This window comes from Trachypithecus francoisi, unplaced genomic scaffold (assembly GCF_009764315.1).
Source record: "Trachypithecus francoisi isolate TF-2019V2 unplaced genomic scaffold, Tfra_2.0 Lachesis_group6, whole genome shotgun sequence".
Classification (NCBI taxonomy): domain Eukaryota; kingdom Metazoa; phylum Chordata; class Mammalia; order Primates; family Cercopithecidae; genus Trachypithecus; species Trachypithecus francoisi.
The window spans coordinates 102,186,932-102,202,094 of NW_022681471.1; the positions used below are offsets into that span (position 1 = coordinate 102,186,932).

At 35.4% G+C, this 15,163-nt stretch overlaps 1 pseudogene; it reads right to left on the reverse strand.

Moving 5' to 3' along the window:
- Window positions 1-11,498: 11,498 nt before the first annotated feature.
- On the reverse strand, window positions 11,499-11,599 carry LOC117078621 (annotated as a pseudogene).
- Window positions 11,600-15,163: the final 3,564 nt, after the last annotated feature.

Here is a 15,163-nt window from a genome sequence, read left to right on the forward strand (position 1 = left end):
ACTAGTGTGTATATTAATAGGGGATAGAATGATCCAAATTCTGATTCTGCCTCTTACTTGGGAATTTTAAAAGATATTTTATAAATGACTCCAGTATGTGTCTCTGGCCCATGATAGCCACTGATTTTTATAATATATAATAAATTCTGGGTGTTATTGTTATTAAAGATCCTACGCATTGAAGAGGATAATTATTTTTCTTCTTTTTAAAAAAATTTACCAGTTTTGTTTGTTTGTTTATTTATTTATTTATTTTTGAGACAGAGTCTCGCTCTGTTGCCCAGGCTAGAGTGCAGTGGTGTGATCTCGGCTCACTGCAACCTCCGCCTCCTGAGTTCAAACAATTCTCCTGCCTCAGCCTTCAAAGTAGCTGGGACTACAGGTGCCCACCACCATGCCTGGCTAATTTTTTGTATTTTTAGTAGAGATGGGGTTTCACCGTGTTAGCCAGGGTGGTTTTGGTCTCCTAACCTTGTACAGATCCGCCCGCCTCGGTCTCCCAAAGTGCTGGGATTACAGGTATGAGCCACCGTGCCCAGCCTACCAGTTGATTCTAAAGGATATTAAAAAGGATACAGGTGAAGATAAACATAGAGAGAAGTATGGAAAAAGGGGTGTGGAACTTCCATGTCCTCCCTTGGCATGCCACCCTCCAGGAACTCCACATGTTCAGCTATCCAGAACCTCTCCAAACCAGTTTCCTTGGGTTTTTATGGAAGCTTCATGCTGCCAGAATTCCTTTCTCCAGAGTATAGGACAGAATCCACTCTGGTGAGGTCTTAAGACCAACAATCAGAAAGGCAGGGAAAGGTTAGAGTCTTGCTTTGGGCAGGTGAAAGGAGGACAGGAAAATGTCAGAGATTCTGTTTCCTGAGGCCTGCCCCTGTAGCATAATGCACCCATCATTATAACACAAAACTGTAACAAGGGCTATGGGTGTCATAAGCCAGAAACCCTGGATGGAAACTTATATATAGGTTATGGTATATATTATTATATATGTGTGTGCATATAATATATACATAATATGCACATGTATATTTATATATTATATAATATATAGTTTGTATATACATATATCTTCTGTATTGTATGCATATATATACATACATGCATATATACACACATATGTGCCTCTCTCTCTATATATATACATATATACATACACATATATGCGTGTATATATATACACATATGTGTGTGTGTGTGTGTGTGTATATATATATATATATATATATAACATGTGTAATAACACCACAGGCCAGCTCCTGGTTTTCTACCATGGATCCTTTACATCAATAAATAAATATACATAGTCATCAATAATTAGTTCAGTCCATCATGTTGTATGACTCTCTCCCAGAGTGAGACCACTCAGGTTCGTAGAATTTCTTTCAATTTTGTCAGGTTCCAAAAGCAAGAGTCATTTTGGCAAATCTATACCTTCATCCATTCAGGCATCTGGAATAATTGAGCTAAGAGATAATGTCATCTCTCGCTCTGAGACTCTGTCAAGTTGTTAACGTAATATTAGATTTTCCTCAATTTGTTACCCATTTATTCATTTCTTTACCTTCAGCTATTCTCTTTTCATCCGTTTGTTATTTATTTTTATTCACACTTTTCCACCTTTGGAAGGGACATCAGGTTCAGCCACTGTGTTGGGCCAGATTGCTGATAGCAATACTAGTTCAGCAAGTGTCTTCCTCTCGGTTCACTCGCTCAGTTAGGATAAGGTTAGATAAGCACAGAACTAGTAGGCTGTTTCTGCCACCAGACAATATAGTTGTATTCACCGTTAGCCCTAATTTTGACGGATGCGGTAAAGGTACCATCCACTCTCATCAGGCCCCTAGAAATTCTGACATAAGTTTTAAAAATAGTGAGATTCTTGCTTAGAAACCATCCCTTCTTCTACCACTTGTATTTGCAGCCCTGATCTTAGGACCACTGCATGAGATAGGGAGAAAACAAGATGTTTTTGAGGTGATTTGAGGAAGGAAGGAAAAAATTATAGTCATTATACCAGTGTACTAGAAGAATAATTATTGAGTTATTTTATGATTACTCCATATCTGCAGAGCAGGGATGTTCCTGTTTTAGAGACGGAAACAGAGGTTTGGCTTTCTGTAAGCTACCAAGACCAAATGATTCCTTTAACTCTGTCTTGAAAAATAGTTTTATGTTCATCTACCACTGAAGAAGACATTTTGACAGAATCATCTAATTAGAATGGCTTGTATTATGAGAAAGTAATTAAAGTTTATGCACTGTTTTAATGTTTAGATTCCGTACCAAAACATTTGTGGTACTGCTGTCTCATTCTTGGCAGGCCAGTAATAATACAGTCTTGGTACACTTTACAACATTGATTTTTTAAAAATATTATTCCAGCTTAGGATCCATTTTTATATTAAGATTGATGAAGGCTGGCAAGAGAGCAAGAACAAAAGTCAGGGAATGAAAGAATAAGACACTATCTGCCTGCTTTTCTAGTTTCTGCAGGTTAAGCTCTACGTCTAAATATTGGGCCCTATAACGTTCTCCTTTTACGACAAAGTAAAATAAATTCCCTACTTATTTTAACTATCTTGAGTGAGTCTCCGTTTCTTGGAGTCATGTGATTGCTGACTTGAATTATAACGATTATACATTTTGTATTTAGATAGGTGTCTGATTTAAGCTATGCAAGACAGCTTTAGAATTATAAAAGCATGCTATTGTAATATGGGAAGTTTAAATTATACATACCTGTATTACTTTCCTACCGCAGCTCTAACAATTACAACAAATTTTATACCTCAAAACCAACAGAAATGTATTATCTTACCATTTTGGAGGTCAGAAGTCAAAATGGGTCTTACAGGATTGAGAACAATTTATCATCAGGGCTATATTTTTTTCTGGAGGCTTTAGAAGAGAATTGATTATTTGCCTCTCACAGCTGCTAGAGATCACCTGCACTCCTTGGCATCGGAACCACCACTCCAACCTCTACTTTAATCATCACATCTCCTTCTCTAACTCTGACTCTTCTTTCTTTTATTAAGACCTTTGTGATTACTTTGGATTTAACTAAATAATCAAGAACAGCCTCTTCATCTCAAGATCCTTAACTTAATTACATCTGAAAAGTCCTTTGTCATTTAAGGTAATGTATTTACAGGTGTTGGAGATTAGGTCATGTACATCTTCAGGGAAATATTATTCTACCTGCCACATCATCCACGATAGTAATATTTTAATGGTTTTTTTTTACCTTTTCACTCATGTTTATATGCTTAATATTAATAAAATGATTCGAGTTCATAGTAATAAATGTAAACTTTATAATGTTTACAAATTTTGGATAACTCTTAGAAGTGATGTAGGTATAAAAAAGATAAAGGTTTACCTTTAGCTGTATTTTGATAATAAATCTTTGTTAAATATTTGATAATTATTCAAAGAAAAAAATAATGGTTGGATGCAGTTAACACTGTCATCTAAATTATATGTCCTAAAGACACTTTTAAAATGTGACAATTGGGCCAGGCGCGGTGGCTCACGCCTGTAATCCCAGCACTTTGGGAGGCCGAGGTGGGCAGATCATGAGGTCAGGAGTTTAAGACCAGTCTGGCCAACATAATGAAATGCTGTCTCTACTAAGAACACAAAAAATTAGCCAGGTGTGGTGGTGTGCACCTGTAATCCCAGCTACTCAGGAGGCTGAGGCAGGAGAATCGCATGAACCTGGGAGGCGGAGGTTGCAGTGAGCCAAGATCGTGCCACAGCACTCCAACCTGGGTGACAGAACAAGACTCAGTCTCAAAAATAAATAAATCAATAAAAATAAAAATAAATAAATCAATAAAATGTAACATTAATTGCTCCAAATAAATTAATATTTGATTTCCCAGGTAGAAATTTAGAATTTTGGTCCCAAAGTGTTTCACATGCCCGCAATAATGTATAATATGAATATTGACATTAGCCCAAAAAGACATATACTTTAAGCATCATCCAGGCATCCCTTGTCTTCAATAAATACATAGAGTAGTATTCCTACTTTAACTTAAAGATCCATTAATAATTTAGACTGCATTTTATTTCATAATTTTTGAATTTTTAATTATATCCACAATTTACTTGTGTTTCATAACTTTAGAATAACTATTATGCTTTTTTAAATAGAGTATTGCCCTGTGAAAATATTAAAGGAAAGAAAATATTTCTTCTTGCTAAAGGTCTGCAGGTACTTATTTATTTAAGGTAATGAAGGTGTTAGCTGGGATTGTCAGCCAATGTATAAGAGAAACTCAGATTTCATTTATTTTAAATATGCTACTTCAAGAGAAACTAAGGATAAAAAAATCAAAGAATATCTAAGGTTATATATATATATGTGTGTGTGTATGTATGTATATCTATATATGTATATACAAACATAAGCATATCTACATATATAGATATACACGTATCTATATATATACATACATACACACACAGTTATTTAGAGTGCCTTAGATATTTTCATTTCACCAAATGAAAACAGAACAGTAGAGGATTATATCTCATTGGAATTTAAAATAGACTTTTTATTTATTCTGAAGGTACCATAATTGTAATTATTTGCATTTTAAATTAATTGATACTGCTTTTTATTAGTTCACAGTCTAATATGGATCGAAGTGGAAAGAAAAGGTGGAAATTCAAATGTCCTTCTAAAGCTGAATATGCTAAATATCCTGCAAACAGAGGAAAGCTAGGTATCTTGGTTCATTTTCTGTCGCTATGACAGAATATTTGAGACTGGGTAGTTTATAAAGGAAGTAGATTTATTTCTCACAGTTCTGAAGGCTGGGGAGTCCAAGAGCATGGCACTGACATCTGGTGAGAACCTCCTTGCTGTGTTATCCAATGGTGGAAGGTGAGAGGGCAAGCCAGGGCATGCAAAGAAGGAGAAAACTTGAGAGGCTGTACTTGCTTTATAACAACCCACTCTCACAGCAACTAACCCATTTCCTCAATAACTTCATTAATCCATTAATGAGAATGGGGACCTTATGACCTAATTACTTCTTAAAGGCCTTACCTCATGAGTTTTGGCAGGGGTATTCATATTGCAGCAATAGGTGTAATATATATATAATATATAATATTTATATTATGTATTATATAAAATATTTATATATAATATATAAATAATATTTACACATAATATATTATATGTTATATATTTTAATTATATAACATATAATATATGATATATATTATAACAATAATATAATATATATTATATATATAATATATGATTAATATATATTATATTATATATATAACATATTATATATGCCAGATTTAGTAATGATGCCCAGAGCAAATCTAACAGACATGGACGTGCTAAATTCTGTTCTCTACATATATAGGTAGAGAAATCTGTCTAGGGAAAATAAGGGGAATTTAAGGACCATGGAGAGTTGATGAGAAATGGTGAGGCTTGCTATAAAGAATAGAATGAGTAAGCATTTCACTGCAGCACAACCCAGCAAATGAAAAGTCGTTGATAGACCAGAATGAATTATTACTTCCTATGCAATACTACAAACTTAATTCTACTCACATATAGCTGATGCTGTATTGTCTGTTCCGCACCTTCTCAGTTTACTTCTGATCTCACCTATAGCAATATTGGACAGTAACCTGCACACTCTTAGGATGCCAAGGCAAAAGCAAATTGGCCTCTTTGCTTTTCTGCCTTAAGCCTTCTTTCTGCCTTCTTGCAGGTTCAATCAGGGGTTTTAATGTCATCAAAGAAAAACTTTAACTGGTGGTGGATGGCGGTCTGTATTAAAAAGTGCCGGCCACCTATCCTGTGGGGGAAGCCAATTCTTTAGTTCATTCTACATTGTCACTCCTAGGGTTTATAGGGAGACTGAGCCTATCTGTCCACAGGAAAGATCAGCTCCTTATTAGTTTTCCTCTTTTTAACTATGACACTCCCTTCTCCCTTATGTTTCCATAGATAACCTGTCAATAAATCTCCTCTTCCCAAATAATTGTCTCATGATCTGCTATCAGGGAGACTCAAATCAAGATATACACTGAGTTTTATCTATGTATCTCTATTGTTTAATAAATTCTTATATTTATAATTGCCCTCTGAAGAATGTGGGATGACATGGGGTTTGGGAGATAAGCTTTGGAATACTTGTCCACTCCATTTCACTGACAAGAAAAATGCTTTAGGTAATCTGAGTGATTCTCCCAAAATCACACAGCTAATAAGTGGCAAAGTCTTCTTGATGTGCTAAAGAGGACTTTGGAAGCGTAAAATAGAATGAATTGTTTCCCAAATGAGTTCTGTGTATTTTAATTTCATGTGTAACCTCAATTTAACGTGTCAGATCTGGTTAGCTTAAAACATCTCAGCTAAACTCCATTAATTTTGGTTCCATTAATTTATGCTTTGTGATAACTTGAAAGCATAATAATAAAAGTTATTTTCTCTCTAAAAATATTATCTAAGAGTATACATTTTTAATCAGAACAAATCATTTCCTCAATCTCCTTCTTGGTTTTTCTACAGCCATCATCCTTTAATGTTCTATGATACACAATAAAAGACAAAGAACATTAGGCACACTAAATCTTAGGATGCTTTATTGATCTCATAATGCCATCCAGCATCATAAAATTAAACTCTGGCCCATCCTAAGTTATATTACGAGAAGAAAATGTTTATACATTTTTTTCTGTTATTTAGTTTTTATTTAATATATACTTAGGCAACACTAACTGTATGCCAAGCATTGTTCTAAATGTTTCACAAATAGCAACTCATTTAATTATTTTTAAAAAATGTTTATTCATTTATTAAAAACAATTACAAATTTATTACGTTAGTATAAACATTTTAATGAAAGAGAAATACATTTGCAAACTTCCTCCAAAGATGAAAAGATTGGCATTGTTTTTTTTAAAACAAATTTTTATTTTATTTTTTATTTGAGTAGGCTTTTGGGAAACAGGTAGTGTTTGGTTACATGAATAAGAGTGGTGATTTCTGAGATTTTGGTACACCCATCACCTGAGCAGAATACATTGTACCCAATGTGCAGTCTTTTATCCCTTGCCACCCCTCCACCTTTTCCCCTGAGTCCCTAAAGTTGAATGTATCTTTCTTATGCCTTTGCGTCCTCATAGCTTAGCTCTCACATATGAGTGAGAAGATGCAATGTTTGGTTTTCCATTCCTGAGTTACTTCACTTAGGATAGTAGCCTCCAATTCCATCCAGGTTGTCACAAGTGCCATTATCTTGTTCCTTTTTGTGACTGAGTAGTATTCCATATATATATATACACACACATACCACATTTTCTTTATCTACTTGTTGATTGGTGGGCATTTGGACTGGTTTTGCAATTGCAAATTGTGCTGCTATAAACATGTGTGTGCAAGTATCTTTTTTGTAAAATGACTTATTTTTCTCTGGATAGATACCTAGTAGTGGGATTGCTGGATCAAACAGTAGATCTACTTTCAGTTCATCAAGGAATTTCCACCCTGTTTTCCATGGTGGTTGTACTAGTTTACATTCACACCAACAGTGTAAAAGTGTACTCCTTTGATGACATCCACACCAACATCTATTATTTTTTGATTTTTTGATTATGAATATTCTTGCAGGAGTTAGTTGGTATCACATTATGGTTTTGATTTACACTTCCCTGATAATTAGTGATGTTGAACATTTTTCCATACGCTTCTTGGCCATTTGTGCATCTTCCTTTGAGAACTGTCTATTCATGTCCTTAGCCCACTTTTTGATGAGATTTTTTTTTTCTTGCCTATTTGTTTGAGTTCTTTGTAGATTCTGGATATTAGTCCTTTCTCAGATGTATAGATTGTGAAGATTTTCTCCCACTCTGTTAGTTATTCGTTAACTCTGCTAATTATTTCTTTTGCTGTGTGGAAGCTTTTAAGCTTAATTAAGTCCCATCTATTTGTCTTTGTTTTAGTTACATTTGCTTTTGAGTTTTTGGTAATGAAGTCTTTGCCTAAGCCAACGTCTAGAAATCTTTTTCTGATTTTATCCTCTAGAATCTTTTTTTTCAGGTCTTAAATTTAAGTCTTTGATCCATCTTGAGTTCATTTTTGTATAAGGTGAGAGATGAAGATCCAGTTTCATTCATCTACATATGGCTTACCAATTATCCCAGAACCATTTGTTGAATAAGGTGTCCTTTCCCCACTTTATGTTTTTGTTTCCTTTATTGAAGATCAGTTGGGTATAAGTATTTGGCTTTATTTCTGGGCACTCTATTCTGTTTCATTGGTTTATGTAAATATTTTAATACCAGTAGACCGTACTGTTTTGGTGACTATGGCCTTATAATATGGTTTGAAGTTGGGTAGTGTGATGCCTCCAGATTTTTTCTTTTTTGCTTAGTCTTGCTTTGGCTGTGCAGGCTCTTTATTGATGCCATGTGAATTTTAGGATTGATTTTTTTCTAGTTCTGTGAAGAATGCTGGTGGTAATTTAATGAGAATTGCATTGAATTTGTAGATTGCTTTTGACAGTATGGTCATTTTTACAATATCGATTCTACCCATTCATGAGCATGGGATGTGTTTCCATTTGTTTGTGTCATCTATGATTTCTCTCAGCAGTGTTTTGTAGCTTTCCTTGTAGATGTCTTTTACATCCTTGGTTAGGCATATTCCTTTGTGAAGTAAGTTGAGTTCTTAATTTGATTCTCAGCTTGGTCACTGTTGGTGTATAGCAGGAATACTGATTTGTGTACATCAATTTTGTAACCTGAAACATTGCTGAATTCATTTACTAGTTCTAGGAACTCTTTGGATGAGTCTTTAGAGTTTTCTAGGTATACAATCATATTATCAGCAAACAGTGACAGTGACTTCCTTTTTACCAATTTGGATGCCCTTTACTTCTTTCTCTTGTCTGATTGCTCTGGCTAGAACTTCCAGAACTATGTTGAGTAGAAGTGGTGAAAGTGGGCATCCTTGTCTTGTTTCAATTCTCAGGAAAAATGCTTTCAACTTTTCCCCATTCAGTATAATGTTGGCTGTGAGTTTGTCGTAGATGGCTTTTATTACCTTAGGGTATGTCCTTCCATGCCAATTTTTCTGAGGGTTTTAATCATAAAGGGATGTAGGATTTTGTCAAATGCTTTTTATGCATCTATTGAGGTGATCATGTGATTTTTGTTTTTAATTCCATTTATGTGGTGTATCACATTTATTGACTTACATATGTTAAACCACCCCTGCATCCCTGGTAAAAAAACCCACTTGCTCATGTTGGATTATCTTTTTGATACGCTGTTGGATTTGGTTCACTAGTATTTTATTGAGGATTTTTGCATCTATGTTCAACAGGGATATTGGTCTGTAGTTTTCTTTTTTTATTATGTCCTTCTCTAGTTTTTGTATTAGGGTTAAACTGCTTCATAGAATTATTTAGTGAGGATTCGTTCTTTCTCTATCTTTTGGATAGTGTCAATAGAATTGGTACCAATTCTTCTTAATGTATGATAGAATTCAGCTGTGAATCCATCTCGTCCTGGACTTTTCTTTGTTGACAATTTCTTTATTACCATTTCAATGTCACTGCTTGTTATCGGTCTGTTCAAAGATTCTATACCTTTCTGGTATAATGTATGTATTAGTCTGTTCTCACACTACTAATAAAGACATACCTGAGACTAGGTAATTTATAAAGGAAAGAGATTTAACAGACTCACAGTTCAGCATGGCTGAGGAGGCCTCAGGAGTGCCCAGTGAAGGGAAAAACCCCTTATAAAACCATCAGATCTCATGAGAAATAACTCACTATTACAAGAACAGGGTGGGGGAAACTGCCTCCATGATTCACTTATCTCTACCTAGTCCTCCCATGACATGTGGAAATTATGGGAACTACAATTCAAGATGAGATTTGAGTGGGAACACAGCCAAACCATATTATTCTACCCCTCGCGACTCCCAAATCTCATGTTCTCACAATTCAGTACACAATCATGCCCTTCCAATAGTCTCCTGAAGTCTTAACTCATTTCAGTGCTATCACAGAAGTCTAAGATCTCATTTGAGACAATGCCTATGAGCCTGCAAAATCAAGGTAAGTTAGTTACTATCCAGATACAATGGAGATACAGGCATTGGGCAAATACACACATTCCAAATGGAAGAAATTGGCCAAAACTAAGGGGCTACAGGCCCCATTCAAGTCCAAAATCCAATAGGACAATCATTAAAGTTCCAAAATGATCTCCTTTAACTTCATGTCTCACATCCAGGCACACTGATGCAAGAGCTGGGCTACTACAGCCTTGGGCAGCTCCACCCCTGTGGCTTTGGAGGGTATAGCCTCCCTCGCAGCTGCTTTCATGGGTTGGTGTTGAGTGTCTGTGGCTTTTCCAGATGCACAGTGAGAGCTCTCAGTGGATCTACCATTCTGGGGTCTGGAAGACAGTGGCCTTCTTCTCACAGCTCCACTAGGCAGTGCCCCAGTGGGGCTCTGTGTGGGGGATCCAATACCACATTTCTCTTCTGCACTGCCCTAGCAGAGGATCTACATGATGCTCTGCTCCTGTAGAAATCTTCTGCTTGGACAGCCAGGTGTTTCCATACATTCTCTGAAATCTAGGTATAGGTTCCGAAACCTCAATTCTTGATTTCTGTGCACCCACAAGCTTAACACCACATGGAAGCTGCCAAGGCTTGGGGCTTGCACCGTCTGAAGCCATGGCCTGAGCTATACCTTGGCCTCTTTCAGCCACAGCTGGAGTGGTCATGATGCAGAGCACCAAGTCCCTAAGCGGCATACAGCAGGAGTCCCTTTGCCCTTCCCATCAAACAATTTTTTCCTCCTAGGCTTCTGGGCCTGTAATGAGAGGGGCAGACACATCTTTAAAATTTCATCTCATTTTAAATATGGGAAAACTAAGGCACAGAGAGATTAGGAAGTTTGGCCCATGTCACACAGCTGGTAAATAGCTAAGCATCAAATCAAACTCAGGAAACATAACTCCGTAGTCAGAAGTTAGTACTCTTTTCTTCTCAATGCTCCCTCAACACCTACAAATCTCACCTAATTCAGTCACTGTAACAACACGTATACCCTAATAAGTAGTCAAAAGTAAGAAAGACTAAAGAGGACCACTATAAAGTATGCTTCCCAAGAGGGTTCTTCATTCCTAATTCTATGCAAAGAATTAAGTTGTTAGGTTTCAGAAACCTCTTAATGCTTTCACTGACATTTTATGACTCCTTAAGTCCATGTCACAGCTTTTTAAAAATATGAATAATAGTTTTTTCCCAGTGTTTATATGTTTTTTTTAAATAAATCTTGTTATGTATATTTAACATAGACAACAGGATGTTTTGTGATACACAGATATAGAAAAATTGGTACTATTATAAAACAGTAAAACATATTCATATTCCCACATAGTTATCATTTTTTTTTTCCACCATGGCAAGAGCACCTAAAAATATGAAACACTTCATGAATTTGCCTGTCATCCTTGTTCAGGGGCCATGCTGATCTTTTTTTAAAAGAATTTTTGTGGGTATAAAGTAGATGTATATATTATGAGAACATGAGACGTATTAAGACTGGCATGTAATATGAAATAAACACATCAAAGAGGATGGGGGTATCCACCCCATCCACCATTTAACTCCTTTGAGTTATATACAATCAAATTACACTCTTTAAGTTATCTTAAAGGGTAAAATTAAGTTATTATTGACTGTAGTCACCCTGTTGTGCTATCAAACATAGGTCTTACTCATTCTTTCTAACTAGTTTTTGTACCCATTAACCATCCCTACCCCTCACTATGCTTCCCAGCCTCTGGTAACTATTCTTCTACTTTCTGTGTCCATGAGTTCAATTGTTTTGAATTTTAAATCCCACAAATAAATAAGAACATGTAGTGTTTGTCTTTCTGTGCCTGGCTTATCTCACTTAGCATAATGATCTCTAGTTCCATCCATGTTGTTGCAAATGACTGGGTCTCCTTGTCTTTGATGGCTGACTAGTTCTCCATTGTGTATATGTACCACTTTTTTTTAATCCATTTATCTGTTGATAGATGCTTAGTTTGCTTCAAAATCTCAGCTATTGTCAACAGTGCTTCAACAAACATAGGAGGGCAGATATCTCTTCAATATACTGATTTCCTTTCTTTTGGGTATTTTGGTACATTGGTTACAATGTACACTATTTGGTTGATGATTATACTAAAAGCCCAGAATTCACCATGAAACGGTATATTCACGTACATACAAACAGCCAAAAAACACATAAAAAAAGGTTCCACATCACTAATCATCAGAGAAGTGTATATAAAATCCACAATGAGATACTATCTCACACCAGTCAGACTATCTATTATTAAAAAGTCAGAAAATGTCAGGTGCTGGCAAGGCTATGAAGAAAAGGAAATGCTTATACACCATTTGTGGGAATGTAAATTAGTTCAGCCACCATGGAAAGCAGTTTGGAGAGTTCTCAAAGACCTTAAAACAAACCATTATTTGATCCAGCAATCCCATCACTGGGTATATATTTGAAAGAAAATAAGTTATGCTACTAAAAAGACAGGTGCACTTATATGCTCATTACATCACTATTCACAATAGCGGACATGGAATCAACCTAGGTGCCCAGCACTGGTGGATTGGATAAAGAATATGTGGTAAATATACACCATGGAATATTATGTAGCCTTAAAAAGAACAAAATAATGTCCTTTGCAGAAACATGGATGCAGTGAGAGGCCTTTGTCTTAAGCAAATTTACACAGGAAGAGAAAACCAAACACCACAATGTTCTCACTTATAAGGGGGAGCTAAACACTGAGTAATCATGGACGTAAAGATGGCAACAATTGACTCTGTGGACTACCAGAGTGGGGAAGAAGTGAAGGGAGCAAGAGTTGAAAAACTAGTTATTTGATACTAGGCTCATTACCTGTGTGACTGGATAACTTGTTCTCTAAACCTCAGCATCATGCAATATACTCATTTAACAAACTTGCACATATACCCCATTAATCTAAATCAAAGTTGAAATTATTTTAAAAAAGTAACAAAACTTCCCCCTAAATCTATAAAAATAAAAAATTATTGAAAAAATAAAAAAAATGAGAAGAGAAGTAAAACACTGCCCATCTAACTGGTACCAATCAATTGAGAGTATCTTAGTCACCCTTTAATCCTTTGTAAATTAGAAATAGAGTTTATATTGTACATTTTAAACTATCAGAATGAATTAGTGCACTGGTGGCTTGATGCAGTATTATGACTTTTTAATTCTTTTAATCGTTTAATAAGCACGTATTGAGAATAAGACATTGTGTTAGATGCCAGGTGTAGAATGTCAAAGAAAAGACCAGTACCCTACTTTCAAGGATGTTATGGTTTAGTGAAGGAGACAGTCATTAAGAAACATCCAAAATAAATCTACAAATACAAGGAATGGTATATATATACCTTTTAAATTAATATAAAAATATGCATTGGAGAGAATATCATTGGGAAATAGTTAATATTGAAGGGTTCAGAATAGATCAATTTGAAAAAGAGACAATTAGACTGAGATTTGAAAAATGAATAGAGATTTGTCTGGGGAAGAGTAAAAGTGATTAAAGATTCCAGAGAGAAAAAAAAAAAGCAATTTGATAAAAGAGTGATTCAAAAGCATTATATAAGCATTTTTCATTATAAAATATTAAGTATTATTTTAAATAATGGAAGTCAGTAGTTTTCCCAAGAATTACCAAGCTTTATATTGATTATTAAACCATAATGCTAATTATCCAGTGTATTTTCCTTAAATCTTTCAAGATGTGGGGGCTTTTTATTGTAATGTTTCAATTACATCATTCATTCAATTTTTAGTTATGATCATTTTATATTGAAATCTTATCTTCTAATTACATTCTTGTCATTAGATCAGTAGAATGTTTTCCTAGCTATGAGTTCAAAATGTCTTTCATAAAGTGTCCACTTATTAAAAATTGATTTACAGTACACAGTCCCTCAGGGAGAATCATTCTGATTTCACAAGATGTATTTGAAAGAAAGAAAACAGTCATTCCAGGCTGGAACAGTGCTGTTCTTTGTGGAGTATCCTTCTGTTTTTTTTCAAAAAGTTTTACCTTAGCTGAAAGTTTCTTTAAATTAACTTCTCTAGTTTCCAGATATTGCAGCCAACTCCACTATTTCATGTATGGTGGAATAGGTGACATGTTGGCCTTGCACAGCACTTTTGTTCCTGGGTGACAGATTTGTAGTAGAGTGATATCCAGAAATCATTGTAATTGCAGCAGTATTTTATGCAATTTTTGAAGAATATTCTCTGTTCAAGGATTTCAAAACACTCTTCTAATGGTAAATTACCTTCACAATATCTCTTTTTGTTAACTGCAATAAGTGAAGCAAAGAAAGTTATAGTCTACCAGGGTCTTCTGCTGACTTTCATCAATACATTTGTTGGCTATCTACTGAATGCTCAACACTTAGATGGATGCAGTGAAGAGATTTAAGGGAAATAAAAGGCAAAATTCCCGAAGTCAGTTGTTTGATTTTGTAAGGAAGAAAAATGAACCAAAGAAAATTTAAAAATGTAGAAAACTTTGTAGATAAATTAAGGATGTTCCTATTAAGTAGTCTCGTGTTTAGACTTGTAAAAGGCTAGAGAAAGAGGTCTTATTGTATAATTAGAATCATTGACCTTGAGAAAGTTTTTTGTTTTTTCGAGATGGAGTCTCACTCTGTCACCCAGGCTGGAGTGCAATGGTGCAATCTCAGCTCACTGTAACCTCCACCTCCCGGGTTCAAGCAATTCTCCTGCCTCAGCCTCCCAAGTAACTGGGATTACAGGTGCATGCCACCATGCCCAGGTAACTTTTTTGTATTTTAGTAGAGATGGGGTTTCAGTATTTTGCCCAGGCTGGTCTTGAACTCCTGAGCTCAGGCAATCCACACTCCTCGGCCTCCCAAAATGCTAGGATTACAGGTGTGAGCCACTACACCCAGCTGACCTTGAGAAAGTTTCTAATCATTGAGGCAGATGATTTGGCACTGCAAAGTGGCAATAACATTATGAGCAGATTAAATGGCATATTTAGGTATATAGAAGCC